The 15,040-nt window shown below is 52.2% G+C and overlaps 1 protein-coding gene and 1 pseudogene across 2 annotated transcripts in view; both read left to right on the top strand.

Annotated features, from left to right (window-relative positions):
• Nucleotides 1-15,040, top strand: part of GALNT2 (polypeptide N-acetylgalactosaminyltransferase 2) — a 178,987-nt gene that overhangs the window by 9,739 nt on the left and 154,208 nt on the right. The gene's annotated exons all lie outside the window — the stretch shown is intronic.
• LOC309792738 (mitochondrial import inner membrane translocase subunit TIM14-like) lies at nt 9,263-11,003 on the top strand (annotated as a pseudogene). Its single transcript has one exon. The product of its transcript is annotated as a mitochondrial import inner membrane translocase subunit TIM14-like (transcript).

The raw sequence follows: 15,040 nt of genomic DNA, 5'->3' as shown, positions 1-15,040 counted from the left end.
CACAGTCAGTAAAAACATACACCAGCCTCGATATCTTCTGTAATTTAGGAATATCCAGCGATGATTCTTTTAAAAGGATACTTCCGAGGTGGCCTAAGATCCTGAATTGTCACCTGTATCACCAGGAATATATTCTTACATTTGGTACTGTTTCTTCTCTCAGAATTACCTGAATTCTTTGGAAATTGCTACTTCTTGTGAACCTTTTGATGGTAGAGTAGCAATTTAGGTAGTTTGTCAGATTGCTTACTTTTGACCAAACTGCTTAGTGGCCCAGAGACCCCGTCGCACAGCAGCGTTCGGTGTGGATGTTCTCTTACATTGCCGACTGCTTCTCATGTGACAGGCATCCGGAGGGCAGAACGCGCACGCCTGTACATTCACACATTGCAGGCAGTTTGCCTGCTGTCATACATGACCCATTCGGGCTGTGGATGATTTGGGAAGCCACAGTGGGAGACCTTTAATAAATATATATTATGCCTTTCTGTTTCCCCAACAGGATATTAATGTGAAAGCCTCGTATTTTACATCGTATTTGTAAATAAGAAGGTTTTGACAGATACACGGAGCTGCGTGTTTTCTGCAAGGTATAAATTCCTGGTGCTGCAAATTTATACCAGCGCTGTCACCAAGACACCTGATTGGAGCCGCTACTCATCCATCTCTCCCCCCGGCCCTCTGCACTCACACTGCAGTGTCTTGTGGACCCCGAGGTTCTTACTTGCCCCACGGGTCATGTGGTAGCAGGGTTGGGGCTGGAATGTGTGTTTTAACATCTTTATTGGAGTATAATTGCTTTACAATGATGTGTTAGTTTCTGCTGTATAACAAAGTGAGTTAACCGGGCTGGAATGTTAACGTTCTCCAAACTGCCCAAGATTCAGCCCTGGAGAAAGTCGGCTGCAGCCGTCCTGGTCTCAGAACTGCAGTCCTGAGTCACCATCAGCTTACGAATGGCAGGTTTCTCTCTTGCTGATGCAGAGCTGCCACTTCAGCCTGGAAGGTGCTGATTACCTGGGCCCGTGATCACTCCTTAACCTTTATATTGCGAAGTGCTGATGTCAGGAGCCAGCCCCCGCTGTTCTTGGGTGGTCTGAGCTGTGGGTCTCAGGCTGGGTGGCAGAAAAGGCCACCCAGATTGGCCGTCCAGGCCTCAGGGACGGGCCCGCAGAGGCAGATGAGGCCTCACGAGGACCTCCCCGTGCAGAGGGCTGCTGAGGCTTGTCCTCCGTCTATGCTTGGTGAGTTACAAGGCCCCAGGCCTGTCTGCATCAAGATGTGACTCTTGTTTTCAAAAGAAAAGGAATGTAGGCAAAGTATCCCATCCCTGGGGAGTGAATCCAATGTGGCATGTAAGTGTTTGTACTTAAGGTATAATTTTTAGCTTAAAGAGTTTTTCTCGGTCACCAGTGGAGAGGGTGTGGTGGCATCTTGTGTCAGAGGGATTTCCTGATTCCTGATGACCTAACGCTCCTTCCCGCCGCACGAGGGGTGTTTGAAAGGCAAGCTTTCCTGCTCCTGGGAGAGTTTAGCTGAGGTTTCTGCCGGGAGAGGGACGCTGCCTGCTCGGTGAGTCTGATGCCCTAGGCGCCCCCGGGTGCTGAGGGGCAGCTCAGCGCCCCCATGCCGGGCGTTTGGAGACCGTCCGTCTGGCTTCTGGCCCGGCGCAGGGGTCTGCCAGGAAGAGCCCACGGCGATGCTGCTGGGTGGGTGGCTGGCTCAGGCGATGAGGCCGAAGGGGCCCACAGGATGCGTCGCCCAGGGGCCACCGCCTGGGTTTGAATTTGGCTTCTCTAGTTGGCTCTGTAAACTCAGGCAAGTTACTCAAGCCGTCTGGGCCTCGGTTTCCTCATGTACCCATCTCCTCACTTTTTTCAACGGGGAATAGATCAGAGCAGGGCCTGGTACCCATGGCATAAGTGTGGATGTGAAGTCTCCTGGCATCAGGGCAGGAGGGGCTGGTGCCCTGGCTGGCTGGGCCATCCTCTGGTTGGCATCACCAGCCCAGGGCATCTGTGCCCACTGAGCCAGCCCTCCTCGGCCGTGTTTAAGCCAAGAGCCTCCTTTCCCAGGAAGCACCTCCACCTCTGTGGACCTTGCCCGGGGCTTTTGCCCTGGAACAAGGGTGAGGCCAGGAGGCCTGCACCTCTTGCCCCTCTAGTGAGGAAACTGAGCCCCAGAGAGAGTGGCTGAATGCCAAGTGGACCCCAGGTCTCTGGAGGGAGAGACAGGAAGCTGCAGGCCAGAACCCTCTCGATGCCCCCCGCCTGCCCCCAGGACATTGTTTCCCAGTTTTACCCCTTAGTCTCTTGTCTTTGAAAATTGTGCCGGGACGTGGTTTTTCACTACGTGGCTGTGTAATTAATTTTTAAAAACTAATTGGCAATTGTTTTTTTTCTATATCTTGAGCTGTTATTATCTGAGTATAGCATGTTATTTGGAAACTTTCCCACAGGGTTTTAATCAGTAAACGTTCTTTTTTTTTTTTTTAATAAATTTATTTTTATTTATTTATTTTTGGCTGTGTTGGGACTTCGTTGCTGTGTGCAGGCTTTCTCTAGTTGTGGCAGGCGGGGGCCACCCTTCACTGAAGTGCACGGGCTATTCATTGCAGTGGCTTCTCGCGTTACGGAGCACGGGCTCAGTAGTTGTGGCACAGAGGCCCAGTTGCTCCGTGGCATGTGGGATCCTCCCAGACCAGGGCTCGAACCCATGGACCCTGCATCGGCAGGCGGATTCTTAACCACTGCGCCACCAGGGAAGTCCCAGTAAACGTTCTTTTAGTTTCATGAGTTCAGTTTCTGACTTGCTTTTGAAACCGTAGGTGAGTGACAAGTGGAAGACAAATTAATAATTGTGGCAACACCGCAAAGCACCCCTGTGAGGGCCGAGGACTGGTTCTGTCAGTTAGATCACTGTTCATGTGATTTCTCTGATGGCTCTGATTAAGACAACTTCGAACTAGATTGCAGGTTAATAGATACACTGTGTGATGATTTCAAGGAGAGAAATCCACATGAAAACCTGGCGTTTGGTTATGATAATCCAAGGAGCCTGGCCATGACGTCAGACCCGGATGCAAATGCCGCCATAACTGCCTGTGACCCTTGGTGTCTTTGTCTGTGAGAAGGGGGTTGATGGAAATGAGTGAGTTGGTGGAGACGATGCCGGTGCAGTTTAATGAGGGCTCCTTTTATTTTCACTGGTACGTGTACTCACTCTTCTTTCTCACAGATGCTTCTGGGGTGACTGTGGGCCCCTCTGGCGGAGCAGGGGCCTGGCTGGGGGCAGACACCCAGGTGGAGGGTAGCTTCATGGTGTGCGTCGGTGACTAGGATGTAAATCCGGGCAGAAGCCTGAGGAAGGAAGCTCTCCCGCCCTCTGTGCTCTCCCTCCCGCTCTTGGGCCTGTGGAATCGCCATGGACCTGGGAAGCTCCCTGTTTTTGTTCAAGGTGAAGCTGTGGTGCTGAGCGGGGCCAGAAATGTCACATTTGGGGCACGTTTAAGAGAGAGAGACTGTATTTGGCCAGAGTGCAGTGTATGTGCCCAGGGACCCTGAGAGCAAAGCAGACCTAATGGATTAATGGGCGTGATGGAGCAAGCTGGTGGGATGGTAGTTTCGTGGGCGTCTGGCTTCAAGTACTGCCTTTGCAGTTCGCAGATGTTCCGGCGGGCGGTCTCCTCCTGGGGACCCAGAGCCGCCCCCCCACGGGATCCCTGTGTTCCATGCCCCTCCCCCTTAGTGCTGAGCTGGGGGACAGTCTGGTTCTGGTACCTTCCGTATTTTCTTGGTTACTTATTTATTCTGGGAAGGGAGTGTTTGAGCTGTGAGGAGAGTATTAGTTGTAGAGGTCTGCACACGTATAAACAGTGGACGAAGCCTAGAGACCTGGCCGTTGCCCCAGCTGACAGTCGGGGGGCTATATGCACAGACCATGCACTTTTTTTGTTTTTTTAATTTTTTTTATTTTAGGCTGCGTTGGGTCTTTGTTGCCGTGCGCGGGCTTTCTCTAGTTGCGGTGCGTGGGCTTCTCATCGCGGTGGCTTCTCTTGTTGCGGAGCACGGGCTCTAGGCGTGCGGACTTCAGTAGTTGTGGCATGCGGGCTCAGTAGTTGTGGCGCACGGGCTTAGTTACTCCGCGGCATGTGGGATCTTCCCGGACCAGGGCTCGAACCTGTGTCCTCTGCATTGGCAGGCGTGTTCTTAACCACTGCGCCACCAGGGACATCCCCAGACCATGCACTTTTAAGTGCTAATTAGGGACCTGGGATGTTGGAGCCGTGGGTGGGCCTGAGCTCTGCTCCACCAGCCCTCAGATGTTGGACCAGGTGCGCACGGGTGGGGGGTCTGCATCTCCGGGATCCTGCTGGTCCAGCAGAGAGCAGGGCTCGCAGCCCCCCGTCGTTCTGGGTCCCTCACCAGGCGCCGCTGTTGACCCCCAGGAGTCCGCAGGCTGCTGAGCATCTGCATCCACTAGACTGTGAGCGCCTTGAGGGCTGGCACCTGCGCAGCCGCTCCCCTTTCAGCTCTGCTTCCCCATGGAGATTCAGCAGCAGCCATGATGCACCTGCCCCAGGGCGGTCAGGGGAGTGAGGCAGATGCGGGCCTGGGAACGTGTGTTCTGGGAGGGGTGAGGGTTGGGGGCCACCAAGGCAGCATTGGCTAGCTCTGTGTGGAGCTCCAAGGGAGCTCACAGACTCATCACAAAGGACTGAGGAGGGCACCTTTGGGGGAGAGCTCATGACTAGAAGGATCCAGCCATGAGGATGTGGTGGAAGACTGTCCAGGCATGGAGAACGTCATGTGCAAACGTTCTGGGGCCAGAATGAACTTGGTGTGCTTGGACAGTCTAAAGCAAAAAGGTCAGTGAATAGAAGCGTGGTGGGCAAGGGCCACACAGGGTCAGAGGGTGCTCAGGGCATGGTATGCATTTAGGAGTTTATTTGTGCATGTCACCATATTCCCTGGGTGTGGCCTGGCACCCGGCACATCGTTGGTGCTCCGGTTGGTGTTCTGTAATATCGGTGAGCGAAATGAGGCTCAGACTGGTGGGGTCGTGGTGGTGAGAAGGGCCGCGAGCCTGGGCTCAGCAGAGGGTCTTCTGCACTGTTGTGAGACGTCCTGGCCCTGCTGTCCCTCTCCCCTGGGCTTTGCTCCTGCCGGCTGTTACAGCCTGGGGTTAGAGAGTCACTGTGCCACTTTCACACCGAGCCTCCCGTCTGTGACAGCCGAGCCTCCTGTCCTTGACAGCCGAGCCTCCCATCCTTGACAGCCGTGGTCTGGCAGAAGTGCTCAGCGTAGGAAGTCGCCGTCATTTCTGGGTGCGGATCTGGCTTCTCTGCACTTGCAGCGAGAATGTGGACCTGAAGACAAGGACAGCGTCCACCTTTCCCTCCAGAGGCGCTGCGTTGATGCTGCAGCTGCATGGGCCTGGCTCTATTTGTAGATTAAGCTTTTAAATCATCGCCCCTTAATCGGTGTTGGTGCCGCTTCACCTTGTCTGAGGACAGGGGGCTGTGCAGGGACTCGGGGGACAGGAGAGAGGTCGCGGGTGACAGGATTTAAATTGTGTTTAAGCAGCCTAGTCCCTTCCGGCTGTGTTTAGAAAAGAGTTTTTCATCGTTAACCCTCCTTCCACCGATTCATCATCGTAAAACGCTTCTACATTTAGATGGTCATCTCTGGACAGACGCCTGGTTACAGTGGGTTCTGAGCAGCCTGGCCTGCCTTTGTGGGGACAGACCGCTAGACTGGGGGTTAGGCATCTGATGTTCTTGTATTCATTACATTCCTGAGTGTTTGGAGCGACCCCTGCCTTGTCATTTTAACGCTCTGTGCCTTGGATGAGCACTTGTAAAACTGGATATACTACTGGCTGGTGGTGTAGGGGCTTGGAGCTGCAGGGACATTGGACAGACAGGATGGAGGTGGATTTATGTTTGTGAAATGTTGGGGCACCTCTAGGCGACACTTGGAACCCATGGGGGTGGGCACCCAGTCCGCACTTCAGGCAGTGCCCCTAAAGTCATTTGCGGAAGGCAGCGGGCCCTTCGGTAGCCTCTGTTGGAATGCTGCAAGCGACCCGTGAAGGGTCTGAAGCCAGCCTCCCAAGTTAAGGGAGGAACACGGGAGCCGCCAGACATGTGCGGGGGGACCGGCGAGATTTGTCCACCTTCATGGACTGTAGAGAACCAGTGACAGGATTTATCCCGGGACTTGGCGTTCTGAGGTGGGAGAGGAGGAACTGAGAAAATTGTGCCCTCAGTTATTTGGAGAGGGGAGCACAGAGTCCTATGAGCCGATGGCATCTGGCGTCATTGGAGCGAGAATTTAGCGAGAGGGGCTGATGGCGGTTAGTGATGCAGCGGCATCTCTGCCCTGCGCTCGGAAGTGGTTAGCTCGGCCTCTAAGAACTAGCAGGGCTTCTCCTAGCTATTCTCCCGGTCCTTTGGTGGTGGGCATGGGGCTTGGAAAAATGCATAGGTCCAGGAGAGAGAGACAGGAGGGCAGCACAGGAGGGGAGGACTTCCTACAGCAAGACAACTCACCCTTTGGACATCAGGCTTTCTCTCTCTTACATTTTTGGGGGCGGGGTTTCTTTATCGGCCGAGGAGGAAAAGAGCTGTAAAATGAGCGGGTTTCTTTGTGTGCTCAGGAGATTTATTTTCCTTTTCACCCCTTGTTCCTCCTCCTTCGTTTCACCCACATACAGCACAGAACTTTTGCAGCGACAAGGATTCAGTTGTAGCCTGGCTCTCTGGGCGGGATCTCCTGGAGCGGGTCATAGCTTGTCATTAATAACGGGCTTGCTCAGGGCACAGCCCTGCCTTCCCAGCTGTGTGTCTGCCCTGCTGTGGTGCCTGCGGGACACTGAGTGCACCCTGGGGGAGGGGGCGGAGGGCGCCTGGTCCCTGGATCCCCCTGGATCCAGCCTCAGCCCTCCTTCCTGCTGTGTCCTCGCACAGGTGCCCTTCCAAGGCCTTGTCATCCCTTCTGCGAGGTGGAGACAGGAACAGGGCCTACTTAACAGGGCTGTTACCAGGATTAGGTGAGGTGTTGACTCTTAACCCTTTGCCCATCGGTAAAAGTGTTCCGTACATTGTGTGTGTGAAGGGGGCCCGGCGGGGTGTGTTTGTGCGCGCGCGTGTGTGTGCTCGCACCTTAACTCGGCTGCTGGAAAGTTGTTTTATGTCTGCAGCTAGAGACACGTACACGTGTGCACATGCGTGCACACACACGTGTGCACACAGATGCCGACATGTGCATGCCTCTTTCCTCTTCCTGGCCAAAAAAGGCGTACACGGCAAATTTCGTTAGAAATGCAAAGTTGTTTTGTGGAGGTCAGCGTGTTTTCTTCCATCCCAGGGAGCCACGTGTTTCACCTGGGAAGGTGCCGGCAGAGGTGCAGGTGGAGGCCCCCGGCTGGGTCCTGGCTTCCGCGCTCTTCTTTCATGTGCTGGACACACAGCCCCTTCGAACCCAGCACACACGACCCCGGGGAGCAGGGACCCGCCTGTTAGGGCGTGCTTAGGGTTCATATTTTAAGAGCTGTCTCATCTGACGAGCAGCCCTAATTACTGAATTGCACATATGAAAACCCTGCAGGGTGAAGGACTTTGCCTGTTGATTGCACTCACGTTGCTGCATTGAAGTGAAATCTCAAGGACTGCAGGAGCCTCAGACCGGCTGCTGTCACCTTCTCTCTTCTCGCCCTCGTCCTTCTCCCCTGGGTCTTTGTCGGTTTTCCTTGCAGCTTGTGTCTTTCATCCTTTTACGCCAGCCTGGGTGCCGCACCCCACTCCCCCCAATTCACACTGTAGACCAGTGGTTTTCAATCTGGCCACATGTTAGGAACACCTAGGGAGATTTAAAAAATACGGATGCCTAGAACCTACCCCGGACCAGTTAAATCAGAACGTCGGCTCTTGAGCTGAAGTGTGTTTTTAAAAACTCATGGAGTCCAGGGACTTCCCTGGTGGTCCAGTGGTTAAGACTCCGCCCTTCCACTGTAAGGGGCATGGATTCGATCCCTCGTTGGGGAACTAGGATCCCGCATGCCACTCGGCCAGAGTGGGGAAAAAGAAAACTCATGGAGTCCTCACATATATATTTGGTCTATGTTGTAGGCTTTGAGCTTGAGTTTGGTCTTTCTTTTGGAAAACTTGGGTGCTTGCTTTTATATTCAGGGATGAATATTGATGGGCGTACAATGAAGTGCCCGTTGGATTACTGAGTGGTGCTCTTGTCATAAGCAGTTATTCAGGAAGCTCTGAGAAGCTTACTGTTTACAATAAAAGTAATGAACAACAGATATGAAAATGACAGTTTGGAGCTTAAAGAAACTACAACTTCCTTACTGGACTGAATGGATATCGGGAGTGGCTTGAGGTGTTCGGTAGTCGAGCAATCTTGGATTTTATTTTCCTATCTTATTTTAATCTGGGGTTGCTTTGTTTTCGTTGTTGTTCGCGGGGGGGGGTATGACCCCATGTGTGAGGGTCAGTGGCCACGTGGGTGTAATTGTCAAGGAAAACTCTGGATCAAGTACCAGCTGATTGGAAGGAAGCATTGGGAACTTTTTCACGATTAGAGGACGCTGATCGTCAGTGTCCTACCAGCCACTCAGGGGAAATGAACAAAGCCATCCCTTCCAGTCTGACCTGGAATTGGTGGGTGACGCTCAGTGCCCCGCACAGCACCCCGTCTGCTCCCCCCATAGCCCTGCACGTGCCCGCTTGTGTGAAAGTAGAGGCTGTCCAGCAGGGTCCTTTGCCCAGGAGCCGAGACCCTCGCTCGGGAAGGATCAGGTGGTGCGGGCTGGATGTGAGGGGGGCGTGTGGAGCACCCGTGCTTCCGAGGTTTCTGACGTCCCTGGACTTGGGCTTATTCCTCTGTTGGAGGATAATAAACTGCACAGAATTTACAAATGTTGAAGTAGGTTTTCCAGGGGGAAGTTGGAGTTCTGTGTCTGTTTTCTTCTGTACCATTGTGTGTGTGTAACACATTTGTAGAAACAGTCGAGGCTTACATGATTATTTTCTTCAAAAGACTTCTCTTTGCCCACTGGTCAGTTTTCCAGTGGGTAAAGAGAGGCCAGCGAGCTGTTTCAGACAGAACTTACAGAGAGAATCACCTTGGGTCTCTGGGTTTCATGGGTTTGGAAACTAGATGGTATTAGTTCATCTAGAAGGTTATCAATCATAAGCCCGGGGTTTCCATGAACCAGTATTGTAAACTGTTGGTAAATAAAGATTCTGGGTCATGAATTGATGATGGGCGCAGAGCCTGGGGGAGAGGGCTCTGGGGTGCGTGTGCTCAGGAAACCAGCGCCGCTGGGCGAGCAGCTGTTCTCCTAGGCATGTTTCCCTTCCCTCTATGGAAGCTGGATCGGCCTTCATTCTGGGGGTGTTTCCGTGCATAGAATCAATACCCTCTCCCTGGGGTGCTGATGGAGATTCATTTTTCAAAAACCCAGTGCGTAGCCTGTTAAACTGTTATCTCAGCTCCAAATCCTTCTAGACTCCGCTCTGTGCCGCCAGAACTAGGACTCTGCACAGCACGTTTGTGCCCTCCGGGACGGGCGGTCCAAGCCCCAGCCAGGTGGTAGGCAGGGAAGGGGCTTGGTGCCTCCTCTCTGTTCCCGCTCTGGAGCAGTCCCCGGGGACACGCCTCCCCCTTAACTGCCACGGAGAACCCGCTGTGCCCTCCTCCCAGCACAGAAAGAAACAGCCTCGTCGCCATCCTAGAGACCCCAGCACCAGCTGAGCAGACCCCCTTCTCGGGGCGGCCTCAGGCCCTTCCTCTGAGTTTGTAAGGCTCACTGATTCCACTTCTTCCCTTGGTTCCCTCCAGCCCAGGGGTGGTGGCTGCTTCCTGCACTTGCTGCCTGCCTGATACCTTGGAGTTTTCCTTGTGCCCTTTCAGTTACCTAGTTAACAGCTTGATACAGAGTTAACGATTGATGGTGAAGCCTCCGTTTAAAAGCTTGTCCGTCGTCTGAATTCTAGAAATCGGATCCTGACGGACGCATCTGGCATTCTTCTTAACATTCTTCAGTAAGCAGTCAGCAGAACTATTTCCCAAATGTATTATAGTTAGATTACTGTCTACCTTACATTTCTTGGGTGTTTTGCTTCGATTCTTCTGTGAGGTTAGAGTGAGCTATTTCCTCGAAAGATGGCCACAGATGGCTCGCATCATTCATTCTTTTGGTTCTCTTAGGCTTTATTTTAGGAGGGTGACATTGTACCACCGTATCTCCCACTTCTGTGTCCATTATGGAACAGCTCTGAAATTTCCTTCCACTTCTAGATGATGGCTGTTGTGTACTTAAGCTACGTATACTTCTAAGAAGATTTGAGGCACTTTATGGGAAAAAAGCATATTATGTGTAAACACAGATTCATTAGAACAAGAGTTCAAAGATCTAGGGCTGGCTTTGTGGTAGAGGCGTAGAGTTGGTGGGCGGGCGGGGATGAGCCACTCTCCAGGTGGTGCCCGGGAGCCCAGCGGGAACCACGGCCAGTACAGTGGTAGCAATTGGACTGATCATTGCTGCTGCAGGAGTTGTAGGCCGTTATGCTCTGCAAGCCATGAAGCATATGGAGCCTCAAGTAAAACAAGTTTTTCAAAGTCTACCGAAATCTGCCTTCAGTGGTGGCTATTACAGAGGTGGGTTTGAACCCCAAATGACAAAGCGGGAAGCAGCATTAATACCAGGTGTAAGCCCTACAGCTAATAAAGGAAAAATAAGAGATGCTCATCGATGAGTTGTGCTTTTAAATCACCCAGACAAGGGAGGATCTCTGTATATAGCAGCCAAAATCAGTGATGCTAAAGATTTACTAGAAGGTCAAGCTAAAAAGTGAAGTAAATGTATGATGAATTTTGAGTTCTTATTCATTTATGTATATGAGTACCAGCGTTTTATAATAAAGCTACAAATTTTAAAAATGATTTAGCACAAGCTAAATCAAAGCCTTGGTATAAATTTGTTTACATTCGAGAATTTTAAACTGGATTATAGAATATTTATAGGTTAATACTCAATAATTATGGATAATAAATACATACCAAAAAAAAAATCTAGGGCCATATAATGGGGGAGAGGGGTAGGGCGGGCAGAAAAAGGAGAAGAAGCAAAGAAGAGGATGGAGAAGAAAGGGTGAAGGGGCACCGGTACTGAGTGTCTCCCTGGGCAAGTCCTGGGGGTGTTCCCATCTGTGTTGAGTCTGGTACTCAGCGTAACCCTCGGGGTAGGGTTGCGGTCCCCGTTGAGAGAGCAGGACCCCAGGCCCCAGAGAGCCGGCCGAGCAGGGCTGTGTAGCCATGCTTCTCAGCAGGCCTGCACCCAAGAGACCAGGGCAGGTTCTTCAGTGGAACGCAAACTTGTACCTTGGTAGCCGAAGCACATGGGAACCATGGGGGGTTGCATAGCTTTCATTTTCTAATAAAATGAAGCATTTCTTGTGAATAATAAACATTTTCTTAGCCCTCATACTTGATAAGAATCTCGTAGACTTTAGTTAAGATCAGTGAACATCCTAATGGCGTTGGGGAAAAAAATACCAAACACCAGATGCAGAGGTGCAGACGTGGCCATTTATTTAAATCGGTACCTGGAGCCGAGGCGGGCGCGTCGGGTCATTGTCGTGTGAAGGCAGGTCTGTGGAGAGGAGACGGTGCCTCTGTCAGTGGCCAGACCCGCAGCTCTGACCTGGTCAAGGGCAACGTGGGCTGCGTCCCTCAGCCTCCATGTCACTTCACTCCTCACAGGCAGCAAAGCGTGTTGCTAAGAGGGCAGGCTTTTGAGAAGTGGGTTTGAATCCACCCTGCACCATTTATTGGCCATGTGAGGTGCTTCATCTCTCTAACCTTAGCTTCGGCACTTACTAAATGGGGGCGATCATAGCGTTATGGTTCTTTGGATCGAAATACATGTGCTTTTCCTGAAACATCTGGGGAGCTTATGTTGAAAGGAATATATCTGGTAGAACTAAAAACTATCAGAAGAGACATAAACAGTCAGAGCCCGACAATTTGGGGAGGGGCGATAAAGATGGGGCGGGCGGGGGCTGACCCTGAGTGCGGTTAGGTGCCTGGTACATGTTATTCCCGCTTTTTAGACGGGAAATAGGCTGAGACATGCAGAATCTAACCCTGCGTCCGGTGTGCTTGCAGCCCCCTTCGTGGTGGCGAGGATTAAATAAAGATATTCAGGTACGGCTCTCGGGCTGGAGCCCCCTCGCAGAGTCCATGGTCCCTGGGTTTTCATGGTAATCTACTCTGGCCCCTCTGCTCAAGCTGCTCTGGCTTCTGAATCGCCCCTCCGCCTCTGGTTCCAGGGGTTGGGTAGAGCCTGGCTCTTCCCCAGGCCCCCAGCCGGTGGGGAGCTGCTGCAGGAGGTGGCCCCTGGGTCTGTGGCTGCCCTTGCTGCCCTGGATGGGCTTACAGTGTGACCCCTGCAGCGGCGAATAAAAAGCAGCGCTCACTGCAAGCAGGGCCAGTGCCCGCGTGCTCTTTAAAGCAGTGTGTGTGTGTGCGCGCGTGTGTGCGTGTGCGTGCGCATGAGCGCATTTAGTCCTTATGAGACCCTGCGAGGTGGTACTGTCATCCCCAGGTTGTGGATGAAGTGTCCGCCTGGTGGAGAAGGCTTGATGGCCTGCCTTGGCGCTCGCGTGGACGTGGTGGGGTTGGAGCCCACCCCTGCCGGCCCCAGACCGACCCTCTCCGCTGCGCTCTGCCCAGCGCCCACTCAGACCAGCCGCCCGCAGGGAGAGCTCTGGGGGGAAGTGGCCTGCGGGACACGGCCACGCCGGTGCCCGTGGTGGCAGAGGCCGTCCGGCCCTGTCCCAGCAGCCCCCTCTCCCCCCCGCCTGTGCGCTCTGCCCGCTGCTTCCCCATCCACCGGCCTTCTGGTGGCTTCCTTGCCCAGTGGCTGCTGGTGGGGCGGGAGGTGGTGTGACCCCAGGCTGGCGCGGCCCTGCCCTGAGAGGCCTGGCAGCTGCCCTTTGCTCTCCTGGAGCGCAGCCTCCAGCTCACGGCCGTCCAGGCTGCTCCACCAGAGAAGGGAGCCTCCGAGCTGCCCCGCCCCGGGAGGATGGAGCAGAGGCTCCGCCCCCACCAGGTGCCACCGCAGGAGGACAGGGCGGCCCCAGGGCCCTGAGAGGCAGGAAACCGCGGCTGTTTTCTCTTGTGGCACACGCCGTGCAGAGCGAGGACCCTACTCAGCCTTGTGTCAGAAGGAGTGTTTGCTGGAGTGACTTCTCACTGAGCCGTGTCAGCTCCTGCCCGGCTGGCTTTCCGTTTTAAGAAGAACTACACACCAACTACATCTGTGGCATCTTCTCATTCTAGGACCTGCCAATTTAGGTTGAGCCGTGGTAGAAAATTATCCCCTTTAAGAAGATTTTAATGACTGAACCGAACATATTAAAAACGTACTTATATGTGGTAAATATGACTAAAGAACTCCTTATCAGTGCAGATCAGTCATTTGCTTAAGTGATTTCAATGTGGTGTTTGTTAATACGAGGATCTTGTTGTCAACGTGAATCCCGTGAGTGGCAGGTGTGACTGTGAGAAGGGACAGGTGTGACTGTGAGAAGGGACGGCTGCTTATTGCTGAGGGCGGGGATGGTGCTCACTCCCCTCCTCAGTCCCTCCCTCCCTCCCTCCCTCTTGCTCACCAGGACCTCTTAAATGTTTCTGCCTTTGACCCTCATCTTATTTGAAGTTTTTTTTTTTATCTATTAGGCAAAGCCCTTCTTAATTCCCAATTAATTCCATTTTTCCAGCCTTCCCCGGTAATCCTTAGCAGCCTGGGGGTGCTGGGCTGGGAACTGCTGCCCCTGTTGAGTCTCCTTAATATCCCTTCTCTTCTCAAAGATAGACTCGGTTTGGTCTGAAGTATGTACAATCACAGAATCAAAGAGATTTGAAACCTCGAAGGCATTTTTTCTTTTTGGGTCTAATTCATGCAGAGGTCCTCCAGTTCAGTGAAGACTTCCCTTCAGCAGCAGATGGTAAACAGATTCTGTAGGATGAGTAATTCTTTCATTTCTGTCTGAATGGTTTGTTTAGAAGCAAACAGAATGATTCCCTCTTCCCATTAAATTTGTTACGAGAACATCAGGATCATACTAAGTTACTGTCCAAAGCTGTGTCTGAGAAGGGGGAAAGGAAAGTAACCAAAAATGAAAGGGCTTGTCTGGCATTTCACAGCTCAGACCCAGGATCACGGGACACCTTACACACCAAACTCTTAGTTTAATGAACCATTGATCCAAATTGTTAAAACACTGTGTGCTTGCTCAGGAGATACTTTTTTTTTTTTTTTTTTTGGCTGAATTAGGTCTTCGTTGCTGTGTGCAGGCTTTCTCTACTTGCGGCGAGCGGAGGCTACTCTTTGTTGTGGTGCACGGGCTTCTCATCGCGGTGGCTTCTTTTGTTGTGGAGCACGGGCTCTAGGCGTGTGGGCTTCAGTAGTTGTGGCACGCGGGCTCAGTAGTTGTGGCACGCGGGCTGTAGAGCGCAGACTCAGTACTTGTGGCGCACAGGCTTAGTTGCTCAGCAGCATGTGGGATCTTCCCAGACCGGGGCTCGAACCCATGTCCCCTGCATTGGCAGGCGGATTCTTAACCACTGCGCTGCCAGGGAAGCCCCGAGATACAATTTTTATCATATTGAGATTATCAGTTTTCAGTGAACCAAGTAGATTTCCTTACCTTTTTTCATTTTCTTTTAAAAAATATTTAAAAATTTTTAAAAATTGTGGTAAAACATACATAACATAAAATATTCCTTAACTATTTTTGAGCGTGCAGTTCGGTGGCATTAAGTAGGTTCACGGTATTACTGCAGCCATCACAACCATCCGTTTCCAGAACTTTCTCATCTTGTAAAACTGAAACTGTCCTCGTTAAACACTAACTCCACACCCCACCCCGGCCCCTGGGAACCACCACTGTACTTTTCTGTTCCTATGAATTTGACTATTAAATTAGGGACCTCATATGAGTGGAATCATAGAATAT

This window comes from Mesoplodon mirus, assembly GCF_964341445.2.
Source record: "Mesoplodon mirus genome assembly, chromosome: 2".
Classification (NCBI taxonomy): Eukaryota; Metazoa; Chordata; class Mammalia; order Artiodactyla; family Ziphiidae; genus Mesoplodon; species Mesoplodon mirus.
This window is presented reverse-complemented; position numbering and strand designations above follow the sequence as displayed.